Genomic DNA, 24,495 nt, shown 5'->3' with positions numbered 1-24,495 from the left:
CTCTAAACCCTGAGAATGGAAATGAAGTAAGCCCCAGCTTGTTTCAATAAATACGGTGTCTTATAGCAATAAATCTAGCAGGAATGATGTTAAGGCCAGCGGATGTAGGAAATGAAAGAGGTTAGCAGTCGCACCGGTCACCCAAGGACAAAGTTTTAAACATACGCTTCGGAGGGAAAAGATTTAATAGGAACCGGTGGGCAACTTTTCCCCCCTCACACAGAGGATGGTGGGTACATTGAACGAGCTGTCAGAGAAGCTCTGAAGAAGGGTCTCGACCCGTTCCTTCTCTCCAGAGATGCTGCCTGTCCCGCTGAGTTACTCCAGCTTTTTGTGTCGATCTGCCAGGGAAGATAGTTGATGCGGGTACTATAACAACATTTAAATAACATTTGGACAGGTACATGGATAGGAAATGTTTACAAGGATATCGACCAAATGCAGGCAGGTAGGACTAGCATAGATGGGGCACCTTGGTCGGGGTGGGCAAGTTGGGCTGAAGGCCCTGTTTCCATGTTGTATGACTCTCCGACTTTAAGTTGGGAAGGGAGTGTGGGGGAAGGATCCAAAATAGCTGCCAATGTAGTGAGAGAAATCCAAGGATTCAGACACATGATCAGTAAGCACTTTGCATTAAAATAATAAAGAATAAAGCCTACCTTTTGTCAAAAGGTGAAAAAAAATTACAAACCAATGTCACGTCATACTATTCCACCACAGCTAAAAGAAAATGGATTAAATGGATGCATACTTCAGGGAGTTGTTGAGTTGAGCTCTACTGATTAAATGATTCACAACTTCCCTGTTTCTGTATTAGCTCAAAGTATCCCAAGTAGAAGAAGCCCAGTTGCTTCCTTGAACAGGTGAAGATACTTCCACTGTGTGGAAAGGTAGGGAGTATTTCTGCTGATGATACTCCCACAAAGTGGATGGGTAATTATGCACACAACGTGGTTGTTTAGGGTGTTCCAGAAATAATGTGTCAAAGACAAAAGGGAGCTGCAGATTGTTGTGGATGCAGCCCAGTCTATCACACACAGCAGACACCTCACCATTGACTCTACCTACACTTCAGGAAACATAATCAAAGAGCTTTCTCACTCAAGCCATACCTTCTTCATTCAGAAGATACAGATGCTTGAAAGTATGCACCACCAGACTCACAAACAGCTTCTTCTCCCCCGTTACCAAACTTCTGAACAGTTCTTCCATAAGCTGGGGTACAATCTGATCATCTTCCACCTCATTGCAGACATTGGACTTTGTCTCTGGAACTTGTGATGCAAAGCTGATAACTATATTCCGCACTCGGTATATTTCCCTTCGCTAGACCTATTGTACTGTTTGGCTTGATTGTATTTATGCATAGTATTATCCGATTTGAGTGGATATTGTCAAAACAAAGCTTTTCATTGTACCTCAGTATATTCATCAATAATACCTAAACCTGAAGTAGACAATAGCGAAAAGAAATAATGTATGCTGAAGAAACAACAATGTATTTCCAGTTTAGAATGATGCACAACTTAGAGAGCAAGTTGCACTTGGTATTGTTTCCATGCCCTTGTCTTTCTATGTGGTAGAAGTTACAAGTTTGATGGATGTTTGAAAGATGACTTGATGGGTTGTTCATTTTGTAGGTGGTACACACTGTAAAATGTCACAGGGCCAGAGAATGAGTGCAATGGAGACAGGATTGCATATCAAAGGAACCCAAATTACATGGAACATTTTCAATGTAGCAGTAACAAAGAGTACAGCAAGGATACACATCATTTTGAAAGGGCAGTCAGGTCAAGGGGCAGCTCAGTGAGCTGAGAATTCTCTGTTACAAAACAGTTACTGTAGATGCTCAGAATTTCAAAAACATGGAAGACAAAGGATGTCTATTTGACAATAGGACATTTTAATCCTTGATAGCAATTTCATCTTTGTTGTTGTCAAAATTAAAGGATGGGTTGTTGGGAAGATCCAGATCTGTTTGTCAGTGGTCTGACAAAAATAAACAGGTGCCACAGTGATCAACGTGGTTCCTTTAACTCTCTGGGTTAGAAATTAAATCACAGTCCAGATAGTTGTAGATGACCCAAATGGCACCTTTGATCGTTTCAATGGTATTTTATTGTCACTTGTACACAAGGACAGTGAAATTATGATTTTTCATATAGTTCAGTGATGATTCTACTACACTTTAGGCACAAGCATTCTATGTGCAAGAGTGGAAGATAGAACACCACACTGAGCCAGTACGCAAGAGGCGCAATGTTTCAGATGCCATCTTGTACCCTTCATGTTTGAAGTTTAAAAAAATGTTTGAGTCTTAACTTGGCCATTAAGCCCTGTTGTCCTGGTAGCGGCACTGGGTTGGAGCTGAAAGAGACGGCCTGGCCAGGCGGTGTGTTCATGACCTCCGGCGCTCCATGCTAGACAAGCTAGATGCAGGAAAAATGTTCCCAATGTTGGGCGAGTCCAGAACCAGGGGCCATAGTCTTAGAATAAAGGGGAGGTCATTAAAGACTGAGGTGAGAAAAAAACCCTTTTCTCCCTGAGAGTTGTGAATTTATGGAATTCCCTGCCACAGAGGGTAGTGGAGGCCAAATCACTGGATGGATTTAAAAGAGAGTTAGATAGAGCTCTAGGGGTTAGTGGAGTCAAGGGATATGGGGAGAAGGCAGGCACGGGTTATTGATAGTGGACGATCAGCTATGATTACAGTGAATGGCGGTGTTGGCTCGAAGGGCCGAATGGCCTCCTCCTGCACCTATTTTCTATGTTTCTATGTTTCTATCACTTGGCAGGTTTTGCCCTTCCCACCATCTCTTTTCCAGCTTTCTCTCCCCTAATAGATTCTGAAGGGTCCAGACCTAAAACATCACCTATCCATTTCGTCCAGTGATACTATCTGATCCATTGAGTTACTCCAGCACATTGTGTTCTACGCAAGATTCCAGTATCTGCAATACTTTGTACCTACAATAATTATATCCATCTGACAGTTCATTCCGTATATGGACTATCCCCAAATCAAAGGTTGCTTTGAAATTCCTCTTACCTATCACATTTGCCCTCTAGTTTTGGAATCCCCTACCTGTGAGTGTTCACTTTATCACTGAAGGGCCTGTTGCCATGCTGTATGACTCTATGACAAATGTATAAGAATTGTTGCTTTTAAATCAGTTCGATTGGGCTCAATACAATCCCATCGTTAATGGCAGTGTCACTATGCCTCATTACTTTTAAGATTTCTGGCAATGGGTTAACAACGGTTGTGATGATAAGGGGCTAATATTAATCTGCAGGTTAATTAATAACCATTGCAATCCTTACAGATGTGGCATTTCTTTAACTGGGAATGTTTACACCAGCAATATTTTGATGACTTTCCCCAATTATATCTTGCCATATTACAACAGTGTTGGGGTGGAAGATTGCAACCTTCACGTGGTCCGCCTTGTTTCGACTAATGCAATCAACTAGACGTGCACAAACAGAAGATCAAATAGAACAAGTTGTCCTACAACTTTAAGCTGTGCATGCCACACGAAAGAAGAAGAAGAAGACAACAGTGTTATCTTGACAGATGCCAACTTACTTTTCAATACAATTTGCAGCTCACCTCCCACAGGCTTCCCTTCAATTGAAGCAAATGCAAAATCTAAAGCAGAATGTCAACACTTTTCATCTAAAGCAATCAATAGAACCACTATTTGCACATACATATTTCAGAGTAGATTAAATTAACAATGCAAGAACACGCTCACATGTTGAAACAAAAAGGGTGAAGCACAATGTTTTTGCAATTTCATTTAAATCAAAATCATAACAATTTGGGACATCATGCTTATTGACAAAGGGTTTTATATATTAAACGATGTGGGACCCGTTGGGCCCCGTCCGCCAACGCAATAATCCCTCACTCACCCGTTCCCCAAACATAACCCGTTGCCCCTATGCAATAATCCACCACTCACCCGTTGGGTCCCTGTCACATGGGAGACCTGGTCCCCAAAGCAACCCTTCCCCAACGTAACATTCCACCACTCATCCATTCCCCCAACACAACCCGTTCCCCCAATGCAATTTTCCACCACTCACACATAGCCCCCCAACTTTGCAGGTCATTTTAAATTTTAAAACCAATGCAATTGTACTAAGATTTAATGTGATGTAGGTGCCACCGACAAGGCCATCTTTTGTTATCCAAATCTAATAATTTTACTTCGGAGTCACGTGAGTGACTACGTGAAGAAGACCGCCAGGACGCATGCGTGTCATATCGCTACACGCATTGCGAAACGTCAGACGCGGTGGAACGACGTTCCCCCACAGCGGCAGTTTAAAAGCCGCAACTTGCAGGTAAGAGTTTACTCTGCGGTCTTTATTGTTTCCATTTCCAACTACAGGTGGGAACATGGACAAAACAAAGAAGACAAGGTCTGCGACAAAGCTGGTGAGGGAGGACCGCGGAGCAGCGGGCAGCCAGCAGCAGCCAGCGGCACTTGGATCACCGATAGTGGGATCAGCTGTGCCCAATGTCGCCTCCGCACCGGCCAGATCCACGCGGCCGGGCGGTAAGGCTAGACAAAAAACAAATAAGGTCGTGGACTCAGAGGAGTCCGACTTTGAACAACCGCGGGCGGCCAGCGACCGTGAGCGCTGGAGCCGGATGGAGCGGTGTGTGGAGCATTTACTCCAACGTGACAGACTCCGGGAGATGGAGTCGGGTCACAGTGGGCCCTATGATAAACCCACAGCAGTACCTCTTGAAGGGCTGCACAGTGCTTCTACCTCATCAGAGGGGAGCACTGCGGGTCAGTTCTGGGCTGACCTGGAAGAGGGGTCCGCAGAAGGAAAGACAAGTGTGCAAGGGGTGAAGGAACGAAATAACCTACTGGACATGGTGTCCAATTTCATACAGCCAGACCAGACTGGTCAAAATCTGGAGCCAAAGCTAGCTGCCAGTATAGACTATATGTCTCTAAACCAGTTACAAGAAAAGGCTGTACTGGACACCACATCAAGACACCTGCATATCCCTGAATGTTCCAATAGTAAACACCTGTATATGGAAACACATTGGAATAGGAGTCAGAAGTATGGACGTCAAATTACAAAAAGTATTGAAACTCCTAACAGCAGGGATAACAGCATTTGCCCGCACAGTGGATGACAAGGACATGTCCCAGGACCAACAAGATGCACTGGCACTACTCTGCAACACTCAACATGAGATAAACAACATCATGAAGAGTGCCATTCAACCCACACTAAACCCCAAATTTGCGGGACTGTGCAAACCTGGGACCACAAAACCACCAATACTATTATGTGGAGGCAACCTATCGAAGCAAGTCAAGGAGCTCGATGAGGAAGCAAAAACCCTGGGACTAATAAAAGGGACTCCATCAAAAACCCACTACAGCCAAATACAGCACCCCTACGCACCCACCAGCAGAACAAGAATGACTGGTGAAAGCTCGAAGGCCCGGTACTCAAAACATGAGTCTTTTTTAGGCCATGGCCCAGGCCGGCCTTCTTGGAAGATGCACGGACCTCCAACGCCAACCAAACCACAAATCCAGACACCAGCGCAACAACAGCAGCGAAGAACCTACAAAAATAAGTAAACCTGCCACTGGTAACTATGGAGGTAGGTGGGTCTGGTTCCCTACAAAATACAGGGAGCATGGAGGTTGGTGGGAGATTACACTCTTTTCTGAATGCATGGAGCATGTTAACAACCGATACTTACATCTTAAGCAGTTTCCAGGGATATACAATAGAGTTTATACACAAGTAAAGCCCTCCAGTTCAACATATACCGAACCGAATGTTCGTGGTTTCTGATAAAGAAAAATCAGAAGCGCAAGCTGAACTGGAGCGGCTTTACGTAAAAGGTGTAATTGAGCAAACTCAACACGAACCATTAGAATTCGTGTCCAATATATTTACCAAAAACAAAAAAGATGGTGGTTGTCGCATCATCATAGATCTGACAAATTGAATACATTTGTACAATATATTCACTTCAAAATGGAAACCTTTGTTACTGCTAAACAATTAATTTCCAAAGGTTACTTCATGGCCAGCATCGATTTAAAAGATGCTTACTATTCAGTGCCTATACGAGGTGACCACAGATGTTACTTAAAATTCAACTGGATGGGACAACACTGGCAGTATAAAGCACTGCCAAATGGATTATCATCAGCCCCCAGGCTGTTCACAAAATTTTTGAGACCAGCCCTAGCGTTTCTACGGAAACGTTTACACATGGCCATGGCATATTTAGATGACATACTCATTGTGGGCAAAACTTTGGAATTGGCCAAACAAACCGTAACAGCCACAAAACAGTTATTTGAAAAACTGGGATTTATTATCCATCCAGTTAAATCTAAACTAACGCCTTCCACTACTATGGACTATTTGGGGTTCACCATTGACTCAGTTCACATGTCGGTGACTCTGCCTAAGGGAAAGGCTAGAGATTTAATAGAGGCTTGCAATAACCTCATTGACATCAGCAAACCATCCATCAGATTAGTAGCAAAAGTAATTGGCAAAATGGTGGCTGCCTTTCCAGCCACACAATTTGGACCTCTACATTACCAAAACTTACAGAGAGCAAGAATACAAGCACTCAAAATCAATGCAGGTCACTTTGGCAGACCTATGAAACTACCAATCAAAGCTAAAATGGAACTAAAATGGTGGATAGATAACATCTGGCTTTGTTCCAATCCAATCATTGTCAGTAACCCTTCCATGGTACTACAAACTGATGCCAGTGCACTTGGGTGGGGAGCCACCAATACCATCACCAGCTGTGGAGGTAGATGGACTGCTCAGGAGGCATCATTATTACTCACACTGGGCATAAACTACCTGGAAATGTTGGGTGCATTCCATGGCCTAAAGTCATATTGTACTGGGTCATATCACCAGCATGTTAGACTACAGATAGACAATACCACCGTGGTAGCATATATTAACCACATGGGTGGAAACAAATCGACATCATGTGACAATCTGGCTAATACAATTTGGCAATGGTGTATCCAGAGAGATATTTGGATATCAGCCACTTACCTACCAGGTAGACTAAATTTAGTGGCAGACACCAGGTCATGCAAATTTAATGAAAACACCGAATGGATGTTGAATAAAAAAGTATTTGCTGATATTACAGCAAGATATGGAACACCAGATATCGATCTATTCGCATCCAGACTTAACCACCAGTTATCAAATTATGTTTCATGGGAACCAGAACCTGGGGCAGCGGCGACAGATGCATTTTCGCTGCATTGGGGGAAATTGTTTATTTACGCATTCCCTCCTTTCTGCCTCATCAGTCGGGAAATCATCATTAAGGAAAATACAACAAGACTCTGCGTCTGGTATTTTGGTAGTACCCGATTGGCCTACTCAACCATGGTTCCCAGTGGTACTAAACATGGTATTAGAACCATGTATCACCATCCCACATAGACCAGATTTATGGCTACATCCCGTAACAAGGGATAGCCACCCATGCCATAACCATTTGAACTTATTAATTTGTAGAGTTTAAAAACACCTCTACTACAACTGGGACTGACGGACCGAACAGTGAACATGATCTCGGCGGCCCAAAGACAGTCAACCAAATAACAGTATCTGGTCTATATCAGGAAGTGGGAGATGCATTGTCACAAAAACAACATCACCCACAGAGACATGAACATCCCGTCTGTTCTGGAATATCTGGCAGGCCTCCACTATGATGAGGGGCTCAGTTACAGTGCCATCAACTGCGCCAGAAGTGCCCTATCGACTTACCTATGGCAGGGGACAGAGCGTTACTCTGTTGGGACTCACCCACTGGTAACAAAACTTATGAGGGGAATTTTTAATACTAATCCCCCAAGAACCAGGTACTCCCAAATATGGGATGTAAGTATTGTCCTGAAGATGCTCAGGAATTGGTCTCCAGCAACAGCTCTGTCCCTACACAGACTGACATTAAAAACAGTCATGCTAATGGCATTGGTCACGGCACAGAGGGTACAGTCACTGCATAAACTAAGACTGGACAACATGACTTCCTCAACTGAAAATATTACGTTTCATATCTATGAATTAGTAAAGCAGAACAGACAGGGATCAGCAGGCCTCAATATACAATTTAGGTCATACCCAACAGATGACCGTCTCTGTATAGTAAGACATTTGTCATTATACATGGAGAAAACGAAAATCATAAGAGGCAATGAGAAGGCACTTCTGGTCAGCAACAAGCAACCACACAAAAGAGTGACGGTCCAGACCATCTCAAGATGGCTGAAACAGGTGCTAACACAGGCTGGGGTGGATACTAATATTTTTAAATCTCATTCCCCCAGGGCTGCAGCTACATCGGCAGCAATACAGTTGGATGTACCAATGGACCAAATCCTCAAGGCAGCAGGATGGTCAGGGGAAAAAATATTCCACCTATTTTACAACAAACCAGTAATGAAACCTGGAACGTTTGCAGAAACAATTTTAAGTTCTGTAAATTAATTTAAACCCATAAAAAGGGGTTATAATTTTGTGTTAATAAATTTTATGATTTCAATGTCGAATTCATGTCCAAATTATGTTAACACAATTCCTCCTACAGTCATCAAGGCAGACGTGATGCATGGACTCGTTTCCACGGCATGAAATCACAGATCTTTGAAATCTTCACGTAGTCACTCACGTGACTCCGAAGTAAAATAGTAAGATTAAACGAGAAATTACCAGTTTGAAGTTTGATCTGTATTTTATGAGGAGTTACGATGAGCGATTACGTGCCCTCCGCTCCCACCCTTGATCATATACTCAACTGGTATCTCTTCTCTAATCTTACTATGTTTAGTCATTACAGTTACCTGTGATTTCACACCGCTGCTTTGAAGAATGCCACGCATGCGTCCTTGCGGGCTTCTTCACGTAATCCCTCATCGTAACTCCTCATAAAATACAGATCAAACTTCAAACTGGTAAGTTCTCGTTTAATCTTACTATTAAACTTTGCTGTATTGGGTAAGGCTGGCAGATTCTTCCCCTTTGTTATCCAAATCTAAGCATTAAACTTTGTTGTGCTGGTGTGCTGGGTTAGGCTGGCAGATTCTTGCCCTGTAGGACATTTGCTGTGAAGGACTCAGTTCTGGTATAGAAACATTGTAGCCGGTTGGGCATTGTGACATCATAATTGCCTAACTGCCAGTGCAGATTTGAAGAAATACAACATTTAAATGTCACTTTAAAACTTTTAAATCTCCCCCACTACGTCCCTCTCCTTACAACAATGTAAAAACACTCTCATAGCTTGTGTATAGGCAGCAGAGATCCTATTGTGATGTCATTTTTGGTTTTCTGAATCTTTACAGCAGCTTATGTAAATGAGATCCCATTATGATTGGACGACTGTGAGATGCCATTGTGACATCATCACTGGAAGCTGCTGGAAGTTTCTCCCTCTCAAAGGCAGTTATTATTTTCAAAGTTTGCTTTTTTTTTAACTTTAAATAACAATAAATTTTGAAATATAACATCAAATCTGAAGGAAACTTGTAAGAACGACGACGTGGAAAAAGCTGAGTAAGGTTTTGCAAAAAATTTCACACCATAGTGTACAATTTTGCCATAATTCCTTAAGATCGCTTGCTCGCACGCACGCAGAAAGACAGACATCCAAACATGACAAGACTATTGCTATAATATATAGATATGCTTCAGTTCAATTTGAAATGCAGCAAAGGGATATAAAAACAACTAATCTTATTAAATTCTGCATTCCTAGTAAAAAATAATTTCTCACATCTACTGGATGGAAAGAGAAAGATTTGCACAAGCGCCTCTCTCAGGATGGAGAAACCATCTCACAACCAACCTGCTTCAGCAACATGGGTCATAGAGAAAGAAACAGGCCCTTTGGAACAATTTGTCAATGCCCGCCAAGTTGCCTATATGAGCTAGACCCTATTGGCTGCATTTACTCATATCTCTCTAAACCATTAAAATCCATGCACTTGTCTAAATATCTTTTATACATTGTAATTGTACTTGCCTCCACCAAATCCTCTGGCAACTGGTTCCACACATTCACCACCCTTTATGTGAAAATGTTGCCCCTCTCATCCCCTTTCCCCATTCATCTTCAATCAATAATAATAATAATAATACATTTTATTTATGGGCGCCTTTCAAGAGTCTCAAGGACACCTTACAAAAATTGAGCATGTATAGGAAAAACATGTAAGGGGAATGAAATAAATAGTAGAGACATGACTAGTACACAAAGTAAAGACAGAATTCAATACAAAACACAGCATGAGGCAATTAATGCACAGATGAAAAGGGACGGGGACGTGGGGCTAAGGATAGGCAGAGGTGAAGAGATGGGTCTTGAGGCGGGACTGGAAGATGGGGAGGGACACGGAATTGCGGATCAGTTGGGGGAGGGAGTTCCAGAGCCTGGGAGCTGCCCTGGAGAAGGCTCTGTCCCCAAAACTGCGGAGGTTGGACTTGTGGATGGAGAGGAGACCGGCTGATGTGGATCTGAGGGACCGTGAGGGTTGGTAGGGGGAGAGGAGGTCAATGAGATATGTGGGGGCCAGATGGTGGAGGGCTTTGTAGGTGAGGACCAGGATTTTGTAGGTGATCCGGTGGGAGACGGGAAGCCAGTGAAGTTTTTTGAGGACTGGAGTGATGTGATGCCAGGATTTGGTGTGGGTGATGAGTCGGGCGGCTGCGTTCTGGACCAGTTGGAGTCGGTTGATGTAGGTGGAGCTGATGCCAAGGAGAAGTGAGTTGCAATAGTCCAGTCGGGAGGAGATGAAGGCATGGATGAGTCTTTCAGCAGCAGGCGGTGTGAGAGAGGGTCTGAGTTTGGCGATGTTGCGGAGATGAAAGAAGGAGGTTTTAATGACATGGCGGATGTGAGGCTCAAGGGAGAGGGTGGAATCAAAGATCACGCCAAGGTTGCGGGCCTGGGGAGATGGGGAGACAGTGGTGCCGTCGATGGTGAGAGTGGGGTTATTGATTTTGCTAAGTGTGGCTTTGGAGCCTATGAGGAGAAATTCTGTCTTATCGCTGTTGAGAAACCCACAATCAATGCACTCAAGTTTTAGACCGTCCAACCCTAGGGGAAAAAATGGGACCCTTCACCTTATCTATGCTTCCCATGATGTTGTATCCGCCAAGTTCACCCCAAATCCTCCTTCACCGAAAGGAAGAAAGCCCCAACCTATCGAGTTTCTCATAACTCAAGCCCTCCCGTCCTGCTAATACATCTTTGTCAGATTTTTTGATTTTTTTTGGTTCTGGCTACCTGACCAATCTCAGTTTTCAAAAGGGTCAGGAATGTCACTTTAACTATAATGGTGATTTAAGTTATGATTCCATTATTAGTGCTGTAGATACTGCACTATTAGGACACCTACTTATTATGAAGAAGGATTTTTACAAAATCTTCTCACATGAATTTATCTGAATATAATATTACTATTACAATGCAGTATCATAAGAATAAACAATCAGGAATAATTGGGTTTGTAAGCAATATTCAGCCTTCAGCTTATTAATATTCATATTACATAAGGGTGGCACGGTGGTAGAGTTGCTGCCTTATAGCGCCAGTGACCCATGTTCGATCCTGGTTACGGGTGCTGTCTGTACGGAGTTAGTACGTTCTCCCAGTGACCTATGTGGGGTTTCTCTGGGAGCTCCGATTTTCTCCTACACTCCAAAGACATATAGGTTTGTAGGCTAATTGGCTTGGTAACATTGTAAATTGTCCCTAGTGTGTTGGATAATGTTAGTGCACAGGGATCGCTGGTCGAATTGGACTCGGTATGTCGAAGGGCCTATCTCCACGCTGTATCTCTAAACTAAACTTCTAATTTTATTAGTACATTATAAATCAACCAAAGGAGTAACACATGTGGCTTGTGCGTTATTTGCTGCATGTTCTTTTAAGGATTGTAATTTGTGACCAGCCACATGCTATATATTACTATGAACGTTCCAATATAGTGGCTTTCAAAAGCTGCAAGGTTCAGCAAAGAACAAAAAAAACAAAAGTGCTGGTGGGTCAGAAGCATCTATAGAGGGGAGAGACAAATGACGATTCAGGTCTGGACCCTTCTTCCATTCAGATCGTGCCTCCAAATTCCTCCACCACTTTGTTTCTTTTGTTCAAGATTCCAGTATATGCAGTCGCTTGTATCTCCAGTTTCAGCAAAGTAATCAATATAAAAACGTTTTCGAACAAAGTAATGTGTTAGATTCAATTACTGGGCAGTCCTCTGACATTTTGTGGAGTGTATGAGTAAAGATACTGAGAGACAAGGCATTTCAAAAATTTGCCATATATTTTGCAATATAATTGCAGTATCATATTTAATCCAATTAAAAAATGCATGTCATTGAAGCAGCAGTCTTATAAAGATGGGAAAGAGTTGGGAGACTGAAGGGAAGAAATTATAACATTGAGAATCAATCTGGATTAAGGCACAGTTGTCAATAATAGCGTGAAGGAAGTGACCTAAATGTAAATGCATATCAGAGCTTTGAAGGGCATGGGGAAGTTACAAACACTACTTTAGATGAATTGGAACACAAGAATGGGATGTTCAATATCAGGCTATTGGTGAACGTAATGAAAGTCAAAGAAGGGTGAATGCATGGGACTTTACGTTAGACTTTACAGACACAGCATTGAAACAGGCCCTTCGGACCACCAAGCCCGTGCCGACCAGTGATCATTCCTTACACTAGCACTATCTTATATTTTAGGTTTAATTTCCAAATTACAGAGGCCAATTAACCAACAAACCTGCTCGTCTTTGGAGTGAGGGTGCAAACCAGACCACCCGGAGCAAACCCACACGGACACAGGGAGAGCTTACAAACTCTGTACAAACACCACTGGCCGTGATCAAACCTGGGCCTGTGGCGCTGTAAGGCAGCAACTCTACCACTGCGTCACTATGGCAGTCGTGAATAAACGAGAGTTTGGAGTGTTAAAATATTTCCTATGGCTAATAGGGACTTCATCCTGTTTAGACTTCTTGATATTTCAAATCCTTGATTAATGCCAATTGCAGATGTCAGAAGAACTGGAAACTGACCAAGCTTGTGTGATGAATTATTGGTTGATAAATGATACGACACTTCTCATTATTCATCTGAAGTCAGTGACATGCAGAGTGCAAGTGAAGATGATCAAATAACCAAATGTATGGACATTTATTTTTGGTTGCAGGACCAGCGTTAACGAAACAAAATCCAGTTCACTCAAATTTCATACTGAATATATTTGGCAATATAATTGCAGTATCATATTTTGGCCTGGATTTTGCAGCCATTGACTCTGTACCCACAATTGTTGTCTGCCTAGTACCCCAACTGAACCAAGTCTGGGTAAAGAGAACCATCAAGCCCAACGTCCCAGGTCTACCAATAAGCAGCTGCAGATCCTTGAACAAAGCTATGGATAGACCTGGTCTATAATTCTAGACAACTTTGACAGGCAGAAAAGTCTTGCCCCCAGCTTTGCCAGCTGTCTGAAGAAGGGTCCCGACCCGAAACTTCACCTGTTCATTTTCCAGAGATGCTGCCTGACCTGCTGAGTTACTGCAGCATTTTGTGTCTATCTTTGCCAGCTGTCAGTTGTTTTAAGAATTCTGAATATCGCTGACATCCAGCAACTTTAAAATAATTTAAAAAAACGAAACCTATAGTCATTATTATGTTAAATATAGAAAATAAATTAAGCAAAAGCAGCTTTAAAATATTAAACATAAATGTCAGGTGTTGGTGGTTTCTCAGCTTCTGTGGCAAAGGGGTATCAGTGACACAGATGGTAGAACTGCTGCCTAGAGAGCCAGAGACACGAGTTAGAGCCCGACCTTGGGTGCGGTCTGTGTGGTGTTTGCACGTTCTCTCTGAGACCATCTGGGTCTCCTCCAGGTGCTCCTGCTTCCTCCCGCATCTCAAAGACGTGCAGGTTTGTCGGTTAATTGGCCTCTGTAAATTGCTCTTAGTTTGAGTGGATGAGAAAGTGGGATAATAAAGAACAAATGTGAATGGGTGATCGATGGCTGGCATGGACTCAGTGGGCTGAAGGGCCTGTTTCCATGCTGTGTCTTTCAATTCAATTAAGGGCTGAATAATCGGCAAGTGGGAGTTGGCAATGGATTGGCTGAAGACAATGACGTTTTAAACGAGTACAATGTTTTTAAATGCGGATGGCAGGCTTAGTCATGGAATATTAAATGAATTGGATCTCAGATGGACAAATAAAGGTTTCAGTGGCAGATGAGAGGTAGAAGGGATGGAGTAGAAAACATCCTGGTGATCAAATCAACAGACTTTGGAATAGAGACACAGCTCACAAACTCGAACTATGCAGAGATTGCATAAGGAGCATTTTGCAATGCACAAGAGGGTGACAACGGTACAATGACACGAATCAAGACCAAAATATGCATTCTTTCTGGATAGTTACTGTCTAAACTATAAACTATGAACATCTCCAGTGGCAGCGTTCATCAGTCAGAACTAGATAACAATGACCTAATGCATGCAAGTAGATTGATCAGTTATCTTATCACTGATTTGAACATAAAGTAACATAAGGCACCATGTTGCTTGGCTGATGTTGAGGAAGGTTCTTCTGGTCAGATCTTTCCTATACAACTAGGCTCTCAACACTACTGCACATTGTGCCCCACGGTGGGATGGCAACATTGCGCATCTTCTTCTGCACGCATGTTTGCCAGGAGGATCGGGTCAGAGAAACACTGGTCATTGAGATTCCTGAACAACTGTGCAATACATGATTGCTCTCTGTGTAGAAAGAAACTGCAGATGCTGGTATATACCGAAGATAGACACAAAGTGCTGGAGTAACTCAGCGAGTTAGGAAGCATGTCGGGAGAAAGAGGATGGATGATTTCAGGTCAGGTCAGAGTCTGAAGAAGGGTTCCAACCAGAAGCGTCACCTTTTCTCCAGAGATGCTGCCTGACCCGCTGAGTTACTCCAGCACTTTGTATCTATCTTCTGTGCTATTTCCAGGGACACAAATAGAGGCAAACACCCGCACGCAGCTCAAGGACTAACAACTTGGTGAAAAACAGCCTCTGTGTTGCCAAGGGCTTGGTGATCATCTGCTGCTTGATGGGGTGCTGCAGTCCAGGACCACTGAATCTTAGTGCAGCCTCTACATAAGCTTAATGGAGAAAACCCATAGCTTATGACCCTCCCACCATGCACACAGAGAGGCTGGAACCTGTGGCCAAGCAGGCCATCTGCAGGTCATGTGGCCAGGCGGAGGAGGGCTCTGCCCGAGCCGGCTGCCTGACCCTTCTCTGGGTTTACATCTGCGCCCGGGTGGTACTAGAAAGGGACTACACGCTGTCCATGGGCGCCCTGGGGGATTTCCGGGACAGCTGAGCACCATGGGGCAAGGATTGCATCCTTGACAAGGATTGTATCAGGAGTGTAACATTTTAATATTTGTTTGAGATAATTGAGTGCTTTTGTATTATGGGTTTGTTTGGCATTGTACATATTATTGTATTAATTGATTACATTTATTTTTATTAAAAAATGAGGCTGAAACCTCTATAAAAGCTCGTCCGATTGTATACTCGAGAAATGTATGCAAAGGAAATGTGATGCCATACTGCTGTGAAGTAAACAGTCGGTACAGCTACTACTGACAAAGGCCATGCAAGAATGCGCTGCATTTGATATTTGCAAACTATACGAGGAAAGCATTTTTTTTTTTAAATGTCAATCAATTTCCAACTTAGTTCCGTTGACACACTAACGTCCAGTGATAAACAGAACAACTATAATGCAGAACAACACTGCAAATAAACCAAAAACCAGAGAACAGTTAGTATCTGCACAGACTGCATTCTCCATTTCATTCCGAGATACTATTATTTCTCATAAGGATGGGGTTATTTTTAAGAAATACTGTAGGTCAGTGATTCCCAACTTTTCTGAATGAAAGTCCCATTTACCCACACACACTTGGTGAAATGTGACCCCTCACATCCACTTCTTGATGCCGGACCCCAGCCCCTTTAATGAGTTGGGACTTTTCAAAAGACCACCAGTAACTCTAAAGTTGGTGTGATGAGTAAATATCGTTACCTTTGTGTGGAACATACCAGCTAAAGTGCCACAACATTATAAAAAACCCATGTATCCTCTGCAGTCTTTAGAGCCCCTGCCACTCCCATTTATTGCGGGATGGGGGAAGGAGAAATAGAAAGAGATAGAATATCTTGCACATGAACTGGGAACCACTATTTTAGGCAATAGCAAGTTGAAAATGATGGGCCATCATTTAACCAGTAGAAAAATCTGTTTGAAAGGTGGGTTGAATGTGAGAGAGAGCTATGATTGAAAATATAGATAAACATATTTTTATAACCTCAGCTTTTGTTTTGTGCATTTACATGCGTACCCAAGCTTGTTACTGTGGCCCACCCACATCCAGGGCTTCTTACTAAAACATAATTGGCAAAACTGTTCCAATCTTGGGTGACATACCCTTCCACCCACCATATAAAACACAGTAGCTTGCTGTCCCATCTACATTGAATACCACGCAAGAAAAGCTTTTCGCTGTACTAAGGTGCACGTGACAATAATAAACTAAACTAGAAATATGTTCCCTTATCATATGGGAATTCCCTGGTGACAGCCAAACCACAGATAATTCATTTCATTCATTCATCATCGTTGAAAACATTAGCGACGCATTGGTGCTGGTATCCAACGGGAACGGTAACGGACGCACCACACATCTCTGTCCTCCAGTTCCTGCGGATTTCCGCTGCTGGAAGTATAGGATTTTGGTGTGTGTGCTTTATAATCATTCCTTACAATGCTATGTACGACAGTGATCGCATCTTCTACTGAAGTGTGGATGGCCGTTGGCTCGCTAGAAGATCATCCGCTCTTTGGCGGGTCTTGTTTTTGGTCCTGCTGGGGGTCCACAGCCCCCTCATCACCTGGCAAACCAGGTGGGGGAGACGGTTTAGCCGCTGACTATCAGACCATGGAGCAGGTAGCACGGGATTACATGGCACCCGTGGCAGATGAAACTCCCCCGACCTGACCATCACAGATAAAATACTTTAAAAATGCAATACCTTTCTTACTAAATAAGGCTTTGCAGATCTAGACTGGGAAATTAAAATATGTTACTGCCTATACTGAAAGAAAAATTGGAAAGGTGTTAACCCTCTTTCCATGTTTCAACCTCAAACGGTCACATAATGAATTTAATCACTTCTGGTCATCTTATTACAAGTTGCTCTGCCTTGGTAAGATGCATTCATTTGCCCTGTTCTGTGTAATGAATAGTAGCTGGAGTAGCTCAGCAGGACATGCAGCATCTCTGGAGAGAAGGATGGGTGACGTTTCAGGTCACGACCCTTCTTCATATTATACTATTGGATTGCTAGAAGCAAGAAGCAAAGCGTATTTGTCATCTTTTGGTGCCTGACAAACATAAACGTTTACAATCTGAAAATCAAACAGTGGTTTAGTTATAATGTCAGGCATGTTCCCGAGTCAATGCTACTCCCAATAATAGTGCATTAAATGAACCACTGTATTAGAACATAGGACAGTGCTGCACAAGAACAGAGCTTTTGGCCCACATTGTGTCGGCCAAACAAAATACCAAGATCATCCCTTATCTACCTGCACACAATCCATATCATTCCATTCCTTGCAATAGATACATATCACTCCATTCCTTGCAATAGCTATCCAAAAGTCTCTCATATGCCACTATTGTATCTGCCTCCACCATAACTCTGGTAGTGCGTTCCAGGCATCCACTTCCTTCTGCATAGAAGATTTGCCCTGTATATCTCTTTTAAACATTATCCCTCTCATTTTAAAGCTACACCCTCTAGTATTTGATTAATCTATCCTGGGGGAAAGGTTCCGATTATCTATCCTATTTATGCCTCTCATAATTATATACACTTCTAACAGGTTTTCCCATATCCTCCAGCATTCCAGAGAAAACAATCCAAGTCTGTCCAATATCCCCCTAATCCAGGTATTATTCTGCTAAACCTTTACTGCACTCTTTTGAAAGTCTTCACATCCTTCCTGTAATGGGCCACCAGAACTGCACACAATACTCCAAATGTTGCATAATCAAAGTCCTATAAAGCTGTGCCATAACTTCCTAACTCTTATACTCAATCCCCTCATTTATGAAAGCAAGCATACCATATACCTTCTTACCATTCTATCTACTTGCCACAATCAGGAAGTTATGAACATACCCCAAGATCCCTCTGTGCATCAACACTGTTAGGGGTCATGCGATTAATTGTATACTTTCCCCTTACATTTGACCTCTCAAAGGGCAACACCTCACACTTGCTCAGATTATAATCCATGTGCCATTTCTCCACCCATTTCTGTAGTTGATCCATATCTTACGGTATACTTTAACAGCGTTCCTCACAGTTCACGACCCCAACAATCTTGGTGTCATCTGTAAACTTACTAACCAATATATCTACGTCTAAAGAAAGACACAAAATGCTGGAGTAACTCAAAAGGACAGGCAGCATCTCTGAATAGAAGGAATGGGTGACACACACATATACACACACATATACAAAAGCACATCTTTCAAACACAGGGCTCTCGCTTAACTTTTTTTCCCTGTAGCCAGCCAGGCAACCTAGGCAACTTTTTAGGTTGCCAAATGACAGTTTAGGTAGTCATTTAAGACGGCTTGCATGACACGTGCGATAATGTGCTCGGACAAAGTGCGTAGTTACCAGTCAGAATTATGGTCAATGAAGCATTCACATAGTATTTCTGCTTCAAATAAAGTCACAAACTAAACATATTCACCAATCAAGACATGATATATACCAGACTGACATGCAGCAAAATTACAATACAGTATCTCATCTCCTTTTACACGTTGCAAAGAATGCAATTTCTATTATTTCTTTCCACTTCCAAACAAAATTCTGGTTGGATTATTCAGCGTATGATCAACCTCAGTGAGACCAAGTGCAGGCTTGGCGATCGCTTCGCACAACACCTACACTCAGTTCGCAATAACCAACCTGATCTCGCGGTGGCTCAGCACTTGGACTCCCCCTCCCTTTCCGAATCCGACATTTCTGTCCTAGGCCTCCTCCATGGCCAGAGTGAGGCCCACCGTAAATTGGAGGAGCAGCACCTCATATTTTGCTTGGGCAGTTTACACCACAGCGGTATGAAAATTGACCTCCAATTTCAGGTAGTCCCTGCTTTCTCCTCCGCTTCCCAGCTCTCCCTCAGCCCACTGTCTCCGCCTCTTCCTTTCTTCTTCCCACAGCAGAGTTTCCAGCACCAATTCCTACGGAACTCCACTGGTCAGACCTCCAGCCTGAATATTACCCTTCCACCACAACCCTCTGTCTTCCATCAGTAAGCCAGTTTGGAATCCATGTGATCAAGTCATTGATGATTCCTTGCATCTTAATCTTCTGGATCTGCCTACCATGGGGGACTTTATCAAATGCTTTACTAAAATCCATGTAGACAACATCCATTGCTCTACCCTCATCGATCACCTTCATCTTTTTCTCAAAAATACCTCGTTCAAGTTAGTAATTGAACAGTAGTATTATATGACAAAAATAAATGGAATTGTTACCTTTATGACAAAAATAATAGATTGGCAGATCACCCTGATTAGTTTCTTCCTTTTTTTTTCTTCTTTCTTATCTCAGATTGCACGACTACTTCAACCTCCGCCTTCTTCCGCCACAAGTTTTACTCTGTTTGGTTCATAGCTGAACTTTGACAAAAAGAGTGAAAAGTTGAGTTTTTGGGTCACAAAACGTAACTGGTTAATGAGTGTTCAGCCAAATGAAAATCCTTGGCACTCACCTCTTTGTGCTCACACAGCAATTTGATCCTGCTGCTTCCCCTTCTCCCCTAAATCAGTATCCGCAAAATGAGGGACTCACCTGTGCATCTATTAGGTCCAATCTCACATGTTCAGTTCTCAATGATAATTTTTGCTGATAAACTTCACACAAGCCTTCAAGAATTCTCTCTCTCCGTCTGAAGTGATGAACCAGTACTGCTGCCTTGGTTCTCTCTACTGAAGGTATTTGTTTATTGCCAAGAGCAGCTGTCCATACTCTCACATGTTTACTGATATAGCAAGGGCAACATGAGATCTGATAGTTATGCATATTGCTTGCCATGCCAACTCAAGTGTTAAGAGTGTTCTTGGATGAGAGTGTTGGATATAAATAGGAGGATTTTCATTTAATCGTAGCTGGGAATGCTAATTCCAATATTTGGCAGCAGAATGAATGGGAATATTCTGAAACTCTTAATTTCTTGTCACTCCTAACCAACACAAGGTTGAGAAGGCTGCATCCTCAAAATAACATGGGGCCAGGAGCAAAACATAGTGAGAAAAGCTATGGCCAAAAATCCACAATTTCAACATTTGGTTTATTCATCGCATATGCAACTGCACAGTGAAATTCTTTTTGCGTATATTACACATGCTGCCGCCACCATTTTTGGTACCATTATTCAAAGTTCAAAGTGAGGTTGGCCTACAAAGTGCGTTGGCACTCGATGTACGGGCGCTGTACACGTCTCAGGAAAGGAGGGTATGATAGGGGACCTCATGGATGCCATTATTATGACCATCTTCAAGGAAGGAGTCAAATATAACTATGTAGAGGTTCTCCCTGTTCTCTGCCACAGGGACATTATCGTCAAGTACCCCTCAGCTGTCTCCTCCTACTGGCCAAGGAGTTCTTCGTAGAACGCAGGGGTATGGACGTGTTATTCTAGAGGCACAATGACTCAATCTTCACTGAACGGCAATAGCAAGAACAATTATGGGGGCAGAAGTAGCAGCTACATAGGACCTCCATGGCATTATAAACAACCCACCTCAAATCCTTCTCCTTCATGCATTTGCATCATAATGGGATGCAATGCATGATAGCAACCAATACAGGATCTATCTCAGTGAAGACTGGTGCGCAACATAGTTGTGCCATTGTCCCAACAATTTTGTTATTTATTCTCACTACAATGTTGCATGTCACGTTCAACAAACTTCTTGTGGGAATGGAGCTTATCTTCACAACTATCGTTAAATTGATGAATCCACGATGACTTCACTCTGGATCCAAGGTCATTCACGCATCAGTAGTAGAGTTATAGCATGCTCCAGTTATGCAAGCTTGAAGACTGAGTGCTATGATCTTATGAACACATTCACTGAGGCATACGAGAGGATGGGTCATAAACTCAACAGCTGCTAAACAAAGGTCCTCTACTAACTTACTCCTGCTGTTACAAAACTGTCTCCCAACAATAACATTTTATAGCAAGATCTTGGAAATGTGGTCCACTTCCCAAGTATCAGGGGTGACTTCTTTGTGATGGCTGATATCAATGATTAAATTAATCTTATCTTCGAATACACCAACACGCCCTTTAATCAATTAAGAAAAAGGACACTTCAAGATCAGGACCTTAGACCTGTCAGAGAACTGATGGACTACAAGGCAGCAGAGATCTCCGTCCTCCCAGATACTTCTGAGATCTGTACAGCACCTCATATTCCACAGGTTCTCCGAACACACTTTTCTCCTGCCACACCTACCACCCATTTCCTTTGCCTAATCCTTCCATTCATCTCTCACCACTACCCACTATGAGTCCCTCATTTCTCTTTTAACACACACTCCCCCCCCCCCCCCCCCCCCCCCCCCCCTTCCACCCATATCACTCCCTCTGGTTTTATATTTCACTCTTCCTTTTTCTTCCTCATCGAACATCCTTGTGTCTCCTTTATCACTTCCAGCCTTTCTCAACCCATCTGCTAATCACCCTTCCTCACCTGTATCCACCTATCACTTGAGGGGCTTTGCCTCACTCCTTCCTCTCTTCTCAGCTTCCTCCCCTCTACTCCATCAGATTGAAGAAGGGTTGTCTGTCCATTTCTTGCCACAGATGCTGCCTGACCCATTGAGTCTCTCCAGCACTTTGTGTCATCTGTAGAACATGAATTTATGATGCGTGATCGAGCGTGTAGAGGGAAAATAGCCAGTATATAGAAGCATGAGGAAGGGATGAGACACGGGTTGGCAAGTGTCATGTGGGGGGGGGAGGAAAAGGGCTATGATGGGTGGATGGAATCAGGTGGAGGAGAAGGAAGGGGAGAAATAGAGACTGGCAGGTGATAGGTAGAATCAGATAAGGGAGCATTGATGGGCAGATGGAACCTGATGAGGAAGGGATAGGAAAGGTGAACCAAGTGAGAAAAAACCTAGGTAGAGATAGGTGGAGGCAGATGAACCAGTTGGAATAAAATAGTGGGCCTTGGAAATGAGAGGGGCAGGGGAGTAAAAGGTGAACAAAGGGAGATAGTGCCTGAACGGACTGGTGGGAGTGGGAAAGGTACATGGACAGGTACATGGATTGGAAAGGTTCAGACGATTATAGGCCACATGTGGGCAGGTGGGACTATGTAGATGAGGCATCTTGGTTGGCATGGGCAAGTTGAGCCAAAGGACCTGTATAAGTCTAGGAAAGGAAAATCGGAGGAATGGGTTACTTGATATTGTAAAATTTAATCTTCATACCATTGAGCCACCCAAATGGAAAATGAGGTGCTTTTCTTCAAGTTTGCACTTGGCCTCACCATGCAATGGATAATGTGGGAATGGGAAGAGGAGTTGAAGTGACCTGCAAATGGAAACTCATTATGACCATCGTGGACAGAGTGCAGGTGCTCTGCAAAACGAGACAGATCTATGCTTGGTCTCATCGGGGGATGCTGGAGGAACACCCAGGCGAGTAACTGCAGACCTTTTTGTAGATGATCAGTGAAAGATAGATTGCTGGAGTAAGACTGTGGTTCTGGCAGCATGTCTGGTGAACATGAATAGGTGGCATTTCAGGTCGGGACTCTTCTTCAGACCAGTTTGTAGATGGTATTCATTGCAGGCATTATGTGCTTGCAGTGAAGGGAATAAATGTGACTGCCAGAGGATGGGCTGATTTGTAATGGAAGGTCGCAAGCTTCTTGATTATTGTGGGGCCTGTAGTCATTTACAGTCATAGAGTCTTACAATGTGGATTTAGTGAGTGTAGACTGAACTCCCCTCTCCCCGCCACCCCCCCTCCCGCACCACTCCCCCCTACCCTTCTCCCCTCCCCCTGCCATTCTTCCCTTACCCCCTATTCCTCCCTTCTCCCCGCTCCACTCTTCTCCCCCTTCTCCACTCCCCCCCCCACCCCTCACATCCCCTTCTCCACCCCCCCTTCTCTGATGCCCCCATTTGTGGACCCAGTCTGTGACAGCTAGATCCCACTAATAGTACTGCACAAAGGCCACATCTTCTGTTTTAGTAACATTGACTATGGAATAACTGCAGACATTGGGAACAACACCCCCCCCCCCCCCCCCCCCCTCCTTCTCCACCCCCTCGCCTGGCTTCAAAATGGGTGGTGGGTATTTAGACTCAGTGGCCGGAGCAGGTGGGTGGCACTGGTACATTGACAACATTGCCTGTACCCAGTTGAAATGCCCACTGCCTCTGGGGGTTTGGAGAGAACATTGGAAGAGAGATCTGCCCTCTGGGACAACTCGTGGCCAACAGTTTAATTCCCATGAGGAGCAGGCAGAACATTGGGGGTTCGAGTCCAACCCCTGGGGCCCCTGTGTCACATTTCAGAGATACAGTGCCCTTCGACCCACCAAGTCCGCACCGACCAGCAATCCCCACACACTTACACTATCCCACACACGCTAGGGACAATTTAGAACTTACACCAAACCTATCAACCTACAAACCTGTGCGCCTTTGGAGTGCGGGAGGAAACCCTAACCCTAGCCCTAACCCTAACCCTAGCCCCAGCCTTGAACCTGACCGGGCGTCACCTGCAGGACAGCTTACGTCATTGTGTATGTCGTACAACTACGAGCGTCAGTCACCGACTCATCCCATAATACTACTTAATTCTAAACTTCCACAACTTTTCTTGACACCCTCACTTGTCTGACAACAAGGTTAAATTGCTACAGACACTTTTAAACGCAATGACAATCTTCAGATAGTATTATTTTGGCTTAGCTTTTTGTTACATGCAACACAATTATGTCATTACTTTAAACTGGCTCAGTCCTTTGAACAGATAGCCAAGGAAACAAAGCATCAATCAACAATGAGACACTTTACCAGTTTGCCAAATTCCATTCTTTCCAATTACCTTCCTCTTGTGTCCAAACATTCTGCTAGTAAACCGACTATTCATTTGTGCAGTACACAAATACATTTTATCCCCATATTTACTCATTAAGTTGCATTTGACATTATGCAAGCCAGCCTCTCCCAGATTTTCTGCCTCCATTAATATAATTTTAATGTTGTTCTATGGAT

The 24,495-nt window shown here is 43.3% G+C and overlaps 1 protein-coding gene across 3 annotated transcripts in view; it reads right to left on the bottom strand.

The window, feature by feature from the left end:
• Positions 1 to 24,495, bottom strand: part of slc38a4 (solute carrier family 38 member 4) — a 94,183-nt gene that overhangs the window by 57,845 nt on the left and 11,843 nt on the right. The window contains exon 1 of one of the 3 annotated variants that reach the window (XM_033038127.1): positions 20,041 to 20,160. The exons of the other annotated variants lie outside the window; for them this stretch is intronic. The gene's annotated coding sequence lies outside the window, so the exon portion shown is untranslated. Of the gene's footprint in view, positions 1 to 20,040; positions 20,161 to 24,495 lie in introns of those variants that run through there. 3 annotated transcript variants of the gene reach the window in all.

This window comes from Amblyraja radiata, chromosome 19, assembly GCF_010909765.2.
Source record: "Amblyraja radiata isolate CabotCenter1 chromosome 19, sAmbRad1.1.pri, whole genome shotgun sequence".
Classification (NCBI taxonomy): Eukaryota; Metazoa; Chordata; class Chondrichthyes; order Rajiformes; family Rajidae; genus Amblyraja; species Amblyraja radiata.
Note: the sequence above shows the minus strand (reverse complement) of the source record. Positions and strands in the feature narration are given on the sequence as shown.